Genomic DNA, 16,062 nt, shown 5'->3' with positions numbered 1-16,062 from the left:
CTATCAGGCTGCCCTCCCACTAGCCTTTTCTCACTATTCCTCCCCCTCCCCTTTTGGAAAAACTATAAAATGAGAAAATGCACCTACGAAAATATGGAAAATATGGAAAAACTTCTGTATCGACCAAACGTCGATTTCCAAAGAGGTTCTCTATGATTCCTGCGGTTTATTTGGCATTTCCCTTTTTAACATTTCCCTTTGCCCTTTCCCTGTCGAATACTTTCGGAGCGGCTTTCAAAGCCAACGGCGCCGAGTGCAATAAACCGAGAAGCTCTCAGATTCTTCTCCAGAATCCAGCGTGATTCCCCCCCCTTCTCCTGCGCCTCCCGCTCTTCTCCTCTAGGGGGCTCTGTGGATCGGGGAGGAGGCCGTCCCTTCTTGCACCAAGCCAGGGCCGGCTCTATGGCACGGAGCTGTCCAGCACTTCAGGAGGCGAAGCTCAGTAGTGGAGAATGCTGCAAAGAGGGAGCCCGAAAGAGCCTTGAGGGGAGCTGGGTGCGCTCGGGAGCGGAGAGGGTGGGCTTTGGGGAGGGTGCAAGAACAGGGTGGGGTGTCCCAGGGCTGGTTGGCCCTGGGCTGGAGGGCCCAGGGAGCCAGGAGGACTGAGCTCCAGCGGAACCAAGGAGAACGAGGCTGGCAAGAGCGAGGCCAAACCCCATCTGCAGTTATTGGCACGGACACAAGATTGCGCTTCCTTCTCCAGCAAGGTAGGGAAAGGAGATGTGGGGCGGGGGAAATCCTGGCTGGGGGTTGGGGGGCTGAAGGTGTGCGCTCTGCCTGCGTCTGCTGGGGAAGTGGGAGGAAGAAGGGGGGGGGAACCATTACAGATCTCAAAGGCTTGTTAGAAGACACAGCAGTTTTGGTGTCAGCGTCTGGGGCGGAGGGAGGGAGCAGAGCTAGCAGGAGGTATCTTGGCTGCAGTCCCATCTGCTGTGTGCTTGATATTTCTTTGCAAAGAGCAGGTGGGGAGGGGGGGGGAAGGCACCATGCAAGGGCTGGGGGTGGGGAGGATTGTCCGCCGTTGTGTCTCCCGGGAGGCGAAGGCTTAGAGAAGGCTGGCCTCTCCCAACAACCCTGTTCTCCTGCATGCGTTGGAAAACAAATAAGCTAGGCTGGACGGGATGAGACTCTGGTTGAGGTTGGGTCGATGCAAAGGGAGGCGGGGGGGGTGCCATGCCTCTCCCCAACAACACACGCCCAAGACCTCAGTTTTCTAGGATAGAAAAGGGGGAGCAATACTCACAGAGAGAGGGGGGAGAGGAAGAGGGAGACAGATGGAGGGGACACTGAACTACAGTAATTTGACAGCTCTCCTTCAGAGGCTGGTGGGGAAAAGGACAGACACGGGTCTTCTCCTTGACTAGCTGAGCTTAGTTGTCTAGGGACACGGATAGTGGATGCTGGGATGTCAGAGGCAAAAGAGTCGCTTTGGTTCCCTACCCCTCCCCCAAAAAATGTTGGGTCTTTTTTCCCCAAACGGGTTTTTTTCTCTAGGTTTATATCCTGGCTAGGTTTCTCTAGGTTTATATCAACTGGCTAGGTTTCTCTAGGTTTATATCCTGGCTAGGTTTCTCTAGCCAGGAGCAAAAGAGGGGAAAGTTTTCCAGGGGAGAGAAATGCCGTTCTTAAAGGAGAGGCGATGGAAGGGTTTCCTCGGGGGTCTCTCAGATGTCCTCCAAGCTCAGGAGGCGATATCTCATCGATGCAATTTTGACCCAAGGTAGCCGGGAGAAGTTTGCTCAATTTGAGGATGGTGTGCAACCTCTGAATTATTCATCGTGGAGGGCTTGGAAGGATTCCCAGGAAATTCTGAGCTGTAAATTTGAAGGGGCGTTGCTGGGAGGGCGGTGGGTTTCAGTTGGTATTAGATCACTGGAAGAACTGCTCTTCTGATAATAGGGATGTGACTGTTTTTTTGGTGGAGGTGTGTGTGCATATATCTATATTTATATATCTGGGCATGTGGGGATTTGCACAGTAAATCAAAGTTTTGTGTATTGAATGTGAGTTGACATACAAGAATATGGAGAGGAGAGGGAACCCTCACAAACTTTGTCAACATTTAAGGAAGCAGTCAAGGGTTTTGTATGAAATTATTCTTAATAATAATTATAATAACAGTAATAGCTATTATCTAACATTTATCTCACGCTTGGCATTTTTAAAGTGCTGTGCATATGTTGAAAGGTGAGCAGTCCCCACCCACTGGCTCACAACCTAATAGACATGACACAAAAGGAAAAAAGGAATGAGGAGGGAAGAGGAGTGCAAGCACTGGGACATCTGCTCCTTCACTAGCTGGAGGATGAGGCCAGACTGCTTCTTGCTTTGACCTGGTGTTCTTCCTGGGGGATCATGGTGGGGTTTCAGCCTCTCAGTGGCCCTGGTTGGTGCTAGAGGACAGTCTGCTTCCTTTCTGCTCTGGAGCCCCAGGACAACTGACAGTTGAAATGGAGTCTTCCGCTCCCCCTAGGAGGCAGGGAGGAAGTAAAGTTACTGCTGCTGCTTCTTTGGCCAATGGATGGGGCCATGCAGGGGATACATCTTTTCCAGGGCCCCTGATGCCCTGACTAAGGGCAGAAGGGACAATGTGCTGCTCCCCTTTGGTTTTGTTGTCCTGGGGCATCAAATAATTACAGGAACAAGGGCAGTTTCAGGCAGATGCCGTGGCAACAAAGCAGCATAATTATACCCAAATGGAGGATAAGCCTGTGAATGCACTGTAAATGTTAGCTAAATGGAGCCTTCATGGACACAGGCATTGCACCTTGGAGTCCCAGGTGTCAGGGGCAAATAATCAAGGTACAGTCCTTACCTTCATGCCTGCCTGAGGGTACTCAGGGTCACCTGGCTGGCTGATAGAGAGAAGTTACAATGGTTCATATCTGAAGCTGCCTTGTTGCCCTTGGGGTGGGTCTGGAGGCTACAGCTGCTGCAGAATGAAGTAGCTTGGTTGCTTGTGGGGGCAAGCTCCCACCAGTATATAGCACCTTGCTTGTGGGATCTCCATGGGCTGCCAGTCTGCTACTGGGCCAAATTCAAAGTGTTGTTACTAAAACACAAGTCTCCATACAGCTCAGAACCAGGTGACTTAAGAGGTTGCCTCCTCCTTTATACACCCAGTAGGTCACTGCAGAGGAGTTTCTCCTGCGAGTTCCAAAGATCTCAGAATCCTTCTCTGCAGGACCTCAGAGCAGGGCCTTCAAGGTGGCTGCCCCTGTTTCTATGGAACAACATTCCTGACAACATACAACAGGTAGCCACTATCTGCATTTTCCAGAAATGGTTGAAGACCCCTTTGTTCTCATGGCATAAGCAGGTGTTTACCATAAGTGCCCACTTATTGGGGTTTTAGTCTTAGAAACATAAACATGTAGAGTTGGAAGGGACCCTGAGGATCATCTAGTCCAACCCCCTGCAATGCCGGAATATGCAGCTGTTGGGGATCGAACCTGCAACCTTGGCGTGATCAGCACCACGCTCTAACCAACTGAGCTATCCAGGCTTGCTTTGAGCGTATTGGTTGTTTTTGTGTGTTTAACGGTTTTAATTATCTTATGCGTAAATCGCCTTGAGATGGTGGTTTAGAAGGTGATATAATAAGAAAAGAATCCTTGAGTTGTAGTAGAGTTGGAAGGGACACCAAGGGTCATTTAGTCCAACCCCCTACAATGCAGGAATTTCAGCTAATGAATCCCATTATCATCATAACGGTGATGGTGTCCCACTGTTACAGCAACTCGCCCAGGATTGTCAACTCCAGCAACTGGCATGTTTGGAACTTTGAGAAAGTGCCATAGGTGCCAGTCACCAAAGAGGGGTGTGTGTGGCACAACGCAAAATGGGTGCCACTTCGGGAAAGAGTGGGAAAAGAGGCAGGGCTGCAAAATGATGCCCCGCCAATCAGCCGCTTCATCAATTGCGTGTGGGGAGCCCACCTCCTCCCTTGCTGACGGAGAGATGCTCTTTCCACATCTCATCTGTTCTAAACAGAAGGGAGAGAGGGTGCCCAGTCCTGGCATCCAGTGAAACGTGGGCATGTTTGAGGAGCTGTGTTCAAGGTAGGAGGGACCAAGCCAATGCACACAGGAACTGAGCAGGAAGAAGGACCTCCTGAATGAGACCAATGGTCCATCTGGTGCCGCATTCTGTTATCACGGTGGCCAAGCCTGTGGGAAACTTCCAAGCAGGATCTGAGCACAAGAGCCCTCTCCCCTCCTGTGGCTTCCAGCGACTGGCATTCAGGAGCATTACTGCTTCCAACTGTGGAGGCAGAGCGTAGTGATTGTGGCTGGTAGCCATTGAGAACCAAGTGTCTCCTGCGCATTACGGTTTTTGGAGGGCTTGTTTATCTTTTGCAGGTGCACTGTGGTGACCACGAGCCCTGGTCTGCCCTGGCTGGCAGTGGCTCTCCAAGGTTTAATGCTGCTGGAGATCCTCTTTTGATGGATCGAACCCAGCCAGGGGGCATCTGTTCAACCAATGAGCTGCCGCACCTCTTCATTTCATTTCTGAATCGCATCCCAAAGCCACCTCCTCCGCTCAATCCGCCAGAGCCTGTCTTCACAAATAGAGGAAGTCCCTAACTCACAGAGGGTTTGAGACCCATTGGCTACCTTCATCTGGTTTAGCCGGCCAGTCAAAGTCGTTCCCAGGGTGTGGCCGCTGTTGCATGCTGACAGCTTCTAGGAGCCACAGGTGAGAGCTGAGTGAAGGGTGGGGACCAAAGGGGAACAAACTCTCCCAGAAAGGGTATGACGTATTCCCCACCAGAGGTACTAGGTAAAGGGACCCCTGACCATTAGGTCCAGTCGTGGCCGACTCTGGGGTTGCGGCGCTCATCTCGCTTCACTGGCCGAGGGAGCCGGCGTACAGCTTCCAGGTCATGTGGCCAGCATGACTGAGCCGCTTCTGGCAAACCAGAGCAGCGCACGGAAATGCCGTTTACCTTCCCGCTGGAGAGGTAGCTATTTATCTACTTGCACTTCATGCTTTTAAACTGCTAGGTTGGCAGGAGCAGGGAATGAGCAACGGGAGCTCACCCCGTCGCGGGGATTCGAACCACTGACCTTCTGATTGGCAAGTCCTAGGCTCTGTGGTTTAACCCACAGCGCCACCCGCGTCCCTACCAGAGGTACTACCCCTCCCCTAACACCCCATACAGCCCTAGGGAGATATAATACTATACTATTTTTGTAGTGTGGTGGTCTGGAGCTCTGCTTTCAGGGTATCTCTAATGGGGGGAAGCATTAAACTATTGTTGATATCATCACCATGATTACAGCTATATCCCACCCACCCTCCAAATGACCCCCATTTTAATTCACATCGGTCCTGCAAAGTAGGCTAGGTGGCAAGATGAGAGCAATGGGCTTCATGGTGGCTGAGAAAGGAATCTGACATTTAATCTGCCCTCCCCAGCCCTGATTACACCAGTCTAGCTAGACAACTGAACCACCCGTAGATGAAGCTGCCACTGAGGTTAGCGATTTGTTAAATATGCCCTCACTTCCCAGGACAGAGGTGGGGGATGCTTTTCAATTCGACAGCCACATTCCTCCCAGAGTGGGAGGTGGAAAGTGGGCGGGGCACTTCCCACCTAGGCAAAAACACTTAAGGAGCGGGCAAAGAAGGGCCAGTGAGGGGTGTGGCTTAGGGGAAAGGGTGTGGCCTAGAATGTGGGTGTGGCTCGGGTGGAGTGGGTGTGGCCTAAGAAGTCAGCATGGCCTGGGGAGATTTCTGAGTGCCAGATAGATCAGCCAAGAGAGTCACCTTTGGCCTGAGATTCCCTGTCACTGTCCTGTGACTCATATATTGGGATGTCTTGTGCTAAATCCTGCTTGTGGGTTTCCCACCGAGGCAACTGGCTGGCTTCTGTGAGAACAGGATGCTAGTCTGAATGGGCCATTGGCCTGGTGCAGCCGGCTCTTCTGGGAGCTGTAGTTTGTTAAGAGTGATGAGAGACAAGAAGAAGAAGAAGAAGAAGAAGAAGAAGAAGAAGAAGAAGAAGAAGAAGAAGAAGAAGAAGAACTACAACAACTACACCCTGCCCATCTGGCTGGGTTTCCCCTCCCAGAACTATAATTCCCAAGGTAGTTTAACACTCAGTCCCTCTTTACAATGAACTCTGGGGACTGATAACAAACTACAGCTCCCATAATTCTTTGAGGGAGGATATTACTTTTTAAAATGGTATCACAGTGCTTTTAATGCATGGTGCGAAGGCGGCCTATGTCTTCCTGATAACTATTTTATATTACCATATTTTATACATGGAGCTTAGATGCCCTTTTATTATTCGAATCGTAGAATCATAGAGTTGGAAGGGACCCCCAGGGGTCATCTAGTCCAACCCCCTGCAATGCAGGAATCCCAACGAGATCATACCTGACAAGTGGCCATCCAACCTCTGCTTAAAAACCTCCAAGGAAGGAGAGTCCACAATGCCCTGAGGGAGTCTGTTCCACTGTTGAACAGCTCCTACTGCCAGAAAGTTCTTCCTGATGCTTAGACGGAATCTCCTTTCTCGTAACTTGGTTAGAGTCCTACCCTCCAGAGCAGGAGAAAACCAGCTTCCTTCCACTTCAACCCTTCAGATATTTGAAGAAGGCTATCATATCTCCTCCCAGTCTCCTCTTTTCCAGGCTAAACATACCCAGCTCCTTCAAGCGCTCTTCGTGAGGCTTGGTTTCCAGACCCTTGATCATCTTTGATTGCCCTTCTCTGCACACCTTGCAGCTTGTCAACGGCCATCTTATAAAACTATATTATTAATATAGTTATAACACTTTGTCAACAAAACAAATTAAATGCTCTATTAGGGGGAGGGCAAGTGGCAGAAAGAGAGGGACGTAGTTGCATGGGGCATGTAACCCTCTCAGGACTTCCTCACCTTTGGTCCTGCTCACAGTTGCTGTGGAGGAAACCACTGGGGTGTTTTAGGGCCATTCAGTGAAGGTGAAAGTCAGAAGACGTGAGCCTCAAGCCTCTCTGCCTGGCCCTTGAAACTGTCCCTGGCTATGCTCCTCAATGACTTTGCCTTGCACTCTCCTTGAGTGTTTTTCCTTGGCTGGAATGTGCCCTTGAACCCTGATCTTGCTTTTATGGGCATGGGATGGAAGTTTGTGCAAAAAGAAACCAGCTGACTTTGGATAGGCAAAATTGGCACCCCTTGATGGACCCATCTTTGCCTCTGAGAATGGCACGCAGCCCTCAAAACGTTGCCCAGACCAGAATTCAGCCCTCAGGTAAAAAAATAAAATAATGTTCAGGTTTCTTCTTCTTTTGGCTAAGGAAAAGAAAACAATCTCCATATATACATGTTGTCTGGCAGCTTCCCAGCTTTCATACCACATACTGGAGGAGGTCATTTTAAGGAGAGAAGCTAAACAAGGCAGAGGGTACTTTAGGTGTATTGGTGTGTTGGCGTGAGTGTTTGCAGAGCTATAGATATATTTTTTCCTCCCTTTCCACCCCTCCCCCCGCCTCGCACTGCTGTCGCCATTCTCTGGACAGGTGGCACATCAACTTACATAATCCCATCAGCCCAGGAATAGCTGCTTCTCTTATATAACTGTGATCAATGAGAGACAAGACGGGACGGAAAGCCGTCAGACAGAAAATAAGCCAGGTGGGTCAGAGGAAATGCAAGGCATCGCCATGCTGGCCGCAGCTGCAGATTCATGCAGCACAGGGTTAAACTACGGAACTCAGTGCTACTGGATACACCTATGTTCTTGTTATGCATACATATTGGGGAGGGGAGAACCTCTGGGCCAGATGTGAATCCTCAGCCTTTGCTGTGGATGTCCTCAGGGCACACACCCCTCACCAGCTATGTCTACCAAAGTGCTTTTGGCTGCCAATAATGTGTCCTTGAATTGTGATTGCGGAAGGGTCATAGTTCAGTGGTAGAGCACCTGCCTTGCATGCAGAACGTCCCAGGTTCAATCCCTTGTGGTATCTCCAGGTAGGGCTGCCCAAAAACCTTGAGAGATGCTGCCAGTCAGTGTAGACAATACTGAGTTAGATGGACTAAAGGTCTGGCTCGGTATAGGGTTGTTTAACGATGTATGAGAGTGCCTTTTGCTTGTACAGATGAGAAGATCTATCCTTTTGGTTTTGTCCTTTCAGAGGAAATTCATTTCTCCACCTTATGCAACAATTTGCGATTATCTTTTTTTGGAAGAAAAAAAAATTGTGAAAATTCATCAGCATCGTAATGCAAATTTCTCCTAAAAGACACATTTGTTTATGCAGATTTGACTACGTAATTTGCACCTTTTTGCAAACAGTCTCTCCTAATGTAAAATATATTTCTGTATGTTATCCCCCCCCAATGCATCCAGTATGGCTGGGGAACAGCATTTGCAAAATTCGGATAGGTGTAGATTTCAAGGGAAAGTTGTGATTCAGTTCTCAGATTGTTTTGATGGATGAATCTTTCAGTGCGAATTGAATCAGATTTCTGTCCTATTGGTGTTCTCTATGGCATGAATGTGGACTTGGATGACATTCCCGTCCATGTTCATATGGGGAATGCCCTCAGACAAGAAAAAAGAGATCTAGGTCCAACCATGCAATAAACCCCTTTAAAAGTTTCCACTCGTGATAGGACTCCCACATCACTAGGGATCGAGGGATCAGCTTTCCACATTCCCAGATCAGTTTGCAATTTCTTTACGGGGGGAAAAGATTGCATGAAAACCCACCAGTTTTTGCATGAGAATTTTCCCCAACTGAACACATGTTCCTGTGCAACTTTGCACCCATTTCTGCAAAGCAGCTTTCTCTCACAGGATGCATTTGGGTCTGTTATTATTATTTTTTGCTAATATGTGGATTTATCGAAACACACTTTGCCCCAGTCAATGCATGTTTGTACATCTCATTTGGTTGGAGAACTGCATTGCAAATTTCAAAGAAGTGTGGGTATCGAAGGACGGCTGCGTTTTGGTTGCTGCATTGCTTTGGAATGTGCAGATGTGGGAGGTTTGCTTTGAAAGGTGAACTGAATCAGATCTCTCTCTCTCCCACCCTTACGGTGTCACCGCCAACTGAGCTGGCGCTCTGTCCCAAACCCGCTTTTAACACTGCGGCTGACACAACCAACCCCCGCTGCCTGTTGTTTGCTAGGAATTATGACGCTTAAAGGGAGAACAACAGGGGAAGAGAGACGGAGGGAAAGAAAGAGAGCTGGACCTTGATGCTGGGAGAGCCAAAATGTTTTTTCTAGCCATTGCAGCCCTGTCAGCACATTCCTGCCAAGAGATGAGATTTATTGAAGCTGTTTACCTGGCGCTCTGCTGACTCCCGAGACTTAAGAGTGTTAGAACAGAAGAAGAGCTTGCTGGACGAGGCCAATAGCCCATCTGGTCCAGAATCCTGTTCTTCCAGTGGCCAAGAAGATGCTCCAGTGGGAAACCAACAAGCAGGGATTAAGCAACAAGAGCACTCTCCCCTCCTGTGGTTTCGAGCCACTGGTATTGAGAAGCATTGCTGCCTTCAACCATGGAGGCAGAGCACAGCCAGCATGGCTAGTTGTTGTTGTTTAGTCATTTAGTCGTGTCCGACTCTTCATGACCCCATGGACCAGAGCACGCCAGGCACTCCTGTTTTCCACAGCCTCCCGCAGTTTGGTCAAACTCATGCTGGTAGCTTCGAGAACACTGTCCAACCATCTGGTCCTCTGTCGTCCCCTTCTCCTTGTGCCCTCCATCTTTCCCAACATCAGGGTCTTTTCCAGAGAGTCTTCTCTTCTCATGAGGTGGCCAAAATATTGGAGCCACAGCTTCAGGATCTGTCCTTCCAGTGAGCACTCAGGGCTGATTTCCTTCAGAATGGATAGGTTTGATTTTCTTGCAGTCCATGGGACTCTCAAGAGTCTCCTCCAGCACCAGAATTCAAAAGCATCAATTCTTTGGCGATCAGCCTCCTTTATGGTTCAGCTCTCACTTCCATACATCACTACTGGGAAAACCATACCTTTAACTATGGCAAAGGGGCTTAAATAACTCAGAGAAGCTATGAACTGTGCTGAGCAGGGCACCCAAGATGAACAGGTCATAGTGGAGAGTTTTGACCAAACGTGATCCACCTGGAGGAGGAACTGGCAAGCCACTCCAGTATCCCTGCCAAGAAAACTCAATGGACAAAGACAACAAGCATGGCTAGTAGCTATCTATAATAATAATAATAATAATAATAATAATAATAATAATAATAATAATAATTTTTTATACCCCGCCCTCCCCGGCCAGAGCCGGGCTCAGGGCAGCTAACACCAATAAAATCACAGTAAAAACATAATGGGGGGAAAGGGGGGGACCAATTTAAAATGCAGGTTAAAATGCAACTTAAAATGCAGCCTCATTTTAAAGTAGCTGATAAATCAAGGCCATAAGGGGAGGGAAACATAATGGTCAGATCGAGTCCAAACCAAAGGCCAGGCGGAACAGCTCTGCCTTTCAGGCCCTGCGGAAAGATGTCAAGTCCCGCATAGCCCTAGTCTCTTGTGACAGAGCATTCCACCACGTCGGGGCCAGTGCTGAAAAGGCCCTGGCCCTAGTTGAGACCAATCTAACCTCCTTGAGGCTCGCGACCTCCAAAGTGTTGTTATTTGTGGACCTTAAGGTCCTCCGCGGGGCATACCAGGAGAGGCGGTCCTGTAGGTATAAGGTATAAGCCTTGATCCTCCACGAATTTGTCCAATCCCCTTTTAAAGCTGTCAGTGTTGGTGGCCATTGTTGCCTCTTGTGGGAGTGAGTTCCATAGCGTTAACTTGGCACTGCATTAAAAAGTCATTCCTTTTATCTGTCCCAAATTTTCTAGCATTCAGCTTTCTTAGATGTCTATAAGCTGGTCTGACTCAACATAAGACAAGGTCCTCTTTTCTTATGAGAGACTAGGGCTGCATTCACATGGCAATCTATTCCTTCCCCCTGACATTTCTCTCTACCTGTTAATCTCCACATCAGGGGTGCCAACTTGAATAAAATAATGGGGATGTGGGACTATGGTTCAGAGAAATGGCGGGTAGAGCAGTTGCGCTTTGCATTCAGAAGGTTCAGTCCCTGGCATCTCCAGGTATGCTCCCATCGGGGGGGGGGGGAGAGAAACACAGAGAGCTGCTGCCAGTCAGTGCGGACAATACTGAGCTAGATGGACCAGTGTTGCAACTCTATATAAGGTAGCTTCCCTATGTAGGTTATGGAGGAAATCTGGTGCCACCTGGCACTCCAGACTTGGATTATCACATTGCTGCCTGCCTGGCACTCTGTATTTTCATGTTTCACAGATGGAGGACTGCTCTTGTTTTTGCTCAGCACATATAATGTGTGCTCACCGGACTGCAATTCCAAGGGATGAGGAGTGGCCTAAAAATGGAGTTAAACAATAGAAAATAAATTTAGAATGTGTGAACATTAGAATGACCCGCTGAGTTGGGTCAGCTGCCTACACAGTCCAGCATCCTGTTCCCACAGTGGCCAGCCTGTGAAAAGCCTGCGGGCAGGATCCGAGCACAAGAGCCTTCTCCCCACCTGTGGATTCCAGCAACTAGGATTCAGAAGCAACCATGGAGGCAGAGCCATTGATAGGCTTTTCCTCCATAAATTTGTCTAATCCACTTTCCAGGTTGGTGGCCATCGCTGCTCCTTGTGAAAGGGACTTTCTCATCATTACCCATTTTTGTGGGAGATGTTGGGGATTAAACTGGGAGCTTCTCTACCCCTGAGCGATGCCCCATTTTATATGTGAGCATTTGAAGGTGCCTTCTGCTGAGCCAGACCAATGGTCTATGTAGCCCAGGGCTGCCCTACGGCGGGGAAACTGTGGAACTTGTTGCTGCAGGATGTTTCTGGAAAGGCTTCCACACACATGTGTTAAGCACACCCACCCACCATGGTCTAGCTTCAACTGTGATTACCCAGATGGAGCTTCTGCTTGTGTACATTATCAGACCCTCCAAGTGTCCCTCTTTTCCAGGGACAGTCCCATTGGCCATAATGGTTTAGAGTGGAACCTCCATGGGGTAAATTAGGAGCTGTAGATAGAACTGGGTGATTTACAATGGGCCAGTTTGCTTTCTGAGTCCTGCTTTGCTGACATAAGCTACAAGAAATGAAATGCTTCCCTTCCTAAATTAGGCTGCTGAAACAAAGGGTTTTTTTGAGGGGAGGGGAAGGGGGAGGGGATTTTTGTGTGAAGGGTCTTTGAGCACATTACTGATCTTCAATTCCTAGACTGAGCACATGCTGAGAAGCACCCTTGCGCCTTCATTTTTAGCATAGATCCGCCCTCCTGAGATGCTCAGGGTCTAGAAAAAATAAAATAAAATAAAATAAAAATAAATTCTGCAAACCTGAAGTCTGCCTGCCCTTGGTGCACAGTATATCTCTGATCCCCAGATGTTTTAAATAAGGTGATTGACTCTCCTGCATTGGAGGGTGTGAAGCAGGGGTTGGCTGGCTTTCTTTAGCTGTGATTCCTGCAATGCCAGGGGCTGGACTAGATGGCTCTGGGGACCCCTTCCAACTCCGCAATTCTAAGCAATGAGGCAGGTGGTGTTGGTGTTGGTGTTAAAGCCCTTTTCATAAGCCTCCTAAAAGCATCCCACTGACCACTGTTAACAGAAGGAGTATTAGAGTAAACATGGCCACTGTTTGCTCCAGCAACATGATCCCTACATTCTGCAGTCAATGGCTGATATGCAGCCAGGTTACCATGGGGAGAGGCAGGCACCGTGTTTGCAGGATTCCCCTGGGGGACTCTCACAAGTGAGTGTCAGGGTCTGTTTACTAGCATCTGTTTGGCAAGCGACGGAGGGCTTGCACCTGGGCGGCGGGGGGGGGGCAGGGAGAGCAGTGAGCTACGTCGCTTCTCCAAAGGGCTCATGGGCATGCCACTTTAAATAATGAATATGCGTAATAATTTGTTGCACTGTATATTTTAAATGAGGCTGTTTTACTGTCCTGATGGATTTGCTGTTTTGTGTTTTAATTATGCATTGATTATAAATTTTGTAAATAGAATTATAAAACCCACATAGAAGCCACTTTGGCATAGATCTGTCGGTGTTACAAGTGTCACAAAATACCTGTTCTGCATTTTAAAGAAATCGATCTTTTAGTGTGCACTTTGGAATTCCCTGCCTCTTGACATGAGACAGACGCCTTCACGGTATTTTTGTCACTGCCTGCTAAAAGCGTTTTCATTTAGAATGCTGATGTTTTATTTTTAGTTTAGTTTATTACTCTTTTCAATTGTTTTTACAAATACTGCTTTATTGTTTTTTAAACTGCTGTGAGGTTTTCTACAATCAAGCGGTATATAAATTTTATGAGATAAGTAGGTAGGTAGATAGATAGATATATAGATAAGCCGTATATAAAACAGCAATAATGATTATTATTTATTAATTAAGTTTAATTTTATAAACAAAAGTATATCAAAGTGACTTACAACAGCAAACAAACAAACAAAGAATAAAATTTAAACCAGCATAAAATAGAACATAGGAAAAGCTAAAAGATGATCCTATTTTTAGGATCCACCTGCTTAAGGAGGCAACAGATAACCAACAGCCAAAAGTTTGAAGGAAAAGAAATGTTTTTGCCGGGCACCTAAAGATATGTAATGATGGTGCCAGGCAAGTCTCCCTGGGGAGAGCATTCAACCAGCGGGGAGCCGCGGGGAGCCACCACTGAAAAGGCCCATCCTCGTGTTGCGATGCTCCAGACCTCCCATGGAGGGGAACACAGAGAAGGGTCTCAGATGACAATCTCAGGGTCTGGGCCAGTTCTTATGGAGAGAGGCAGTCCTTGAGCTATTGGGGCCCTGAGCATTGACAACAGAAGTAGGCTATCCCTGTCCATCATAATTTCACAGTAGTTTCACATTTAATGTGGCTAGATCACTAGGATTAAAGTGGTGGGTGGGTTTGAAATCCACCATTCAGTCACTCTAACAACCAAACTTCTGAATTGACACTCACAGTAAAGCAATGACCAGGAACCTGTGGCCTCCAGATGTTGTTGGACTCAGCTCCACCTGCAATCCCCAAAGGTCAAGGTACAATGGTCCAAAAACATCTGGAAGGTCACAGGTGCTCCTCCACACCTGGAATGAAGGGGGTTTAAAGCACTATCTCTGCAAGAAATCTTCCTGATTTACAGGTCAGAGTTGCATCCACTTCATGTGGTGCAGTGATTAGAGTGTCGAACTAGGACCTGGGAGACCAGGGTTCAAATCCCCACTCAGCCATGATGTTCACTGGATGACCTTGGGGGCCAGTCACTGCCTCTCAGCCTAGCCTAACTCACAGGGTTATTGCAGGAATTAAATGTGGAGGGAGAGAAGGAAGTATATCACTTTGAGCTCCCTGTGAGACTGGGGTGGGATATAAATGCAATAAGTAAATAAATATACTTGATTTTTAATGTTTTTATTACTTTCCGTTAACAATACAGGCAGTGTAGGGAAGAGATATTTTCTTAATGCTATAAAATATGAGCATGGGCATGGAATCGGGAAGAAATTTAAAACAGCACCAGAAAGGAAAAGGAAAAATCATGACCAACTGAGAAAACTGTGGTGCCAAAGAAAACCAAGATAACAGCAGCAGCAGCCACAACAACAAACTGCCCATCAACTCAAGATTTCAGTAGCTGGGTATGAAATAGCAAGAGGCTTATGACCTCATGCTTTGCTGCTGTTGTCTCATTCCAGATAGAATCCACAGGAACAATTAGAAAAGCAAAGGGAGGGTCCCGGCAGGAGAGCAGCACCACGGACAGCTCCAAGTGGAGCTATAAATGAATGTTGCTCCAGCAAAGATCCAGATCCAATTGTAGGCTTAGACTGGGTCCCATGCCATCTGAGGAAGGGAGTGCACTCTGCGATGGAGTGCACCCCACCGCTTGCCTCCACTCTCTCCCTGCCTTGAGATCTTCGCTACCACCAGATAGGAGATTAATTAGCTTCCAGGCTGCTGCTTATCAAACAAGCTCCAAGCATTCCCCGGGGTCTCTCTGTTGCTTCCGTAGGTGGCACGGGTGGAGGCTATAGCCACCAGGCTGTTTGCATTAAACTGAGACCACACAGGTTTATGAAAGAGGAATTGATTTACTAAGGGGGGAGGGAGAGAATATGGAATATAAAACATGCAAAATGTTACAAACGTTTGAAACCATCACCCCTTGATCTTTCTGTCTTTCTGCTACTTTCCCTCCCTCTATCAACCCTCTTCTCTTTTTTACTTCCTGGCACCCTTTCTCTCTCTTTCTCTCTTTCTGCACTACCCCTTCCTCCTTCCTTGCTGTCCCCATGAAATTATCCTAGATCCACATGAAATTGGGTCAAGGGTCAGCATGGCTCTAGGGCCACTCTAGCGAGGGAGCTGAACTCTGAAAAATGACAAGAAAGTAACTACTATTATGTGGGTTTTTTAAAAAATGGCATTAATAAAAGACAAGAATATGGATATAAGTAGAACAAGGATTCACCAAGGGATATCACTTCTGAGGAAAATCAGGACTGTCCCTAATAAATCGGGTCAACCACAGCATGCACAACTTCAATGTTTCTCCCGCTATTTGAGAAGTCGCACCTGCCAAAATTCTCTTTTATTCAGATGTTTGACAGTTCTATCTCTATCTCTCTCATTTTGCAGCTGGTCAGGCTCAATTCTAAAACAAAAAACAAAGAACCACCCAAAATGAAAATCTGGTTCACTTACAATAGGCAGTTAAATGCCATGGGAGGGTGGTGTGGTGTGGTGTTGGGGTAGCATATGCTAAGTTCTGACATTCAGTGGATTTTAATAACTACTGGTTGGGAGCGGGCAGCATCAAAACACTCGGGGGGGGGGAGATATCATAAGCTGGGATTTAGCACATCGCTGGAAATAATATAAGAAGGATTTTAGGTGGAATTATAAATGGCTGGGAGGTATTATATAAAAAGTGAGGGACATCTACCGCTGGGCACTTCTCTGTTATTCAGTGTTTCGAGAGCACTTAAATATGTATAAGATGCTATGGAAATAAGAAGTAATCACCCCTC

The 16,062-nt window shown here is 47.6% G+C and overlaps 1 protein-coding gene across 2 annotated transcripts in view; it reads left to right on the top strand.

Annotated features, from left to right (window-relative positions):
* The first annotated feature begins 376 nt into the window (after positions 1-376).
* SRRM3 (serine/arginine repetitive matrix 3) overlaps positions 377-16,062 on the top strand; it is a 106,155-nt gene continuing 90,469 nt past the window's right edge. Inside the window, exon 1 of one of the 2 annotated variants that reach the window (XM_053367813.1) lies at positions 377-707. The gene's annotated coding sequence lies outside the window, so the exon portion shown is untranslated. The remainder of the gene's footprint in view (positions 708-16,062) is intronic. The other variant, XM_053367814.1, reaches the window with a different exon arrangement.

This window comes from Podarcis raffonei, chromosome 15, assembly GCF_027172205.1.
Source record: "Podarcis raffonei isolate rPodRaf1 chromosome 15, rPodRaf1.pri, whole genome shotgun sequence".
NCBI lineage: Eukaryota > Metazoa > Chordata > Lepidosauria > Squamata > Lacertidae > Podarcis > Podarcis raffonei.
This window is presented reverse-complemented; position numbering and strand designations above follow the sequence as displayed.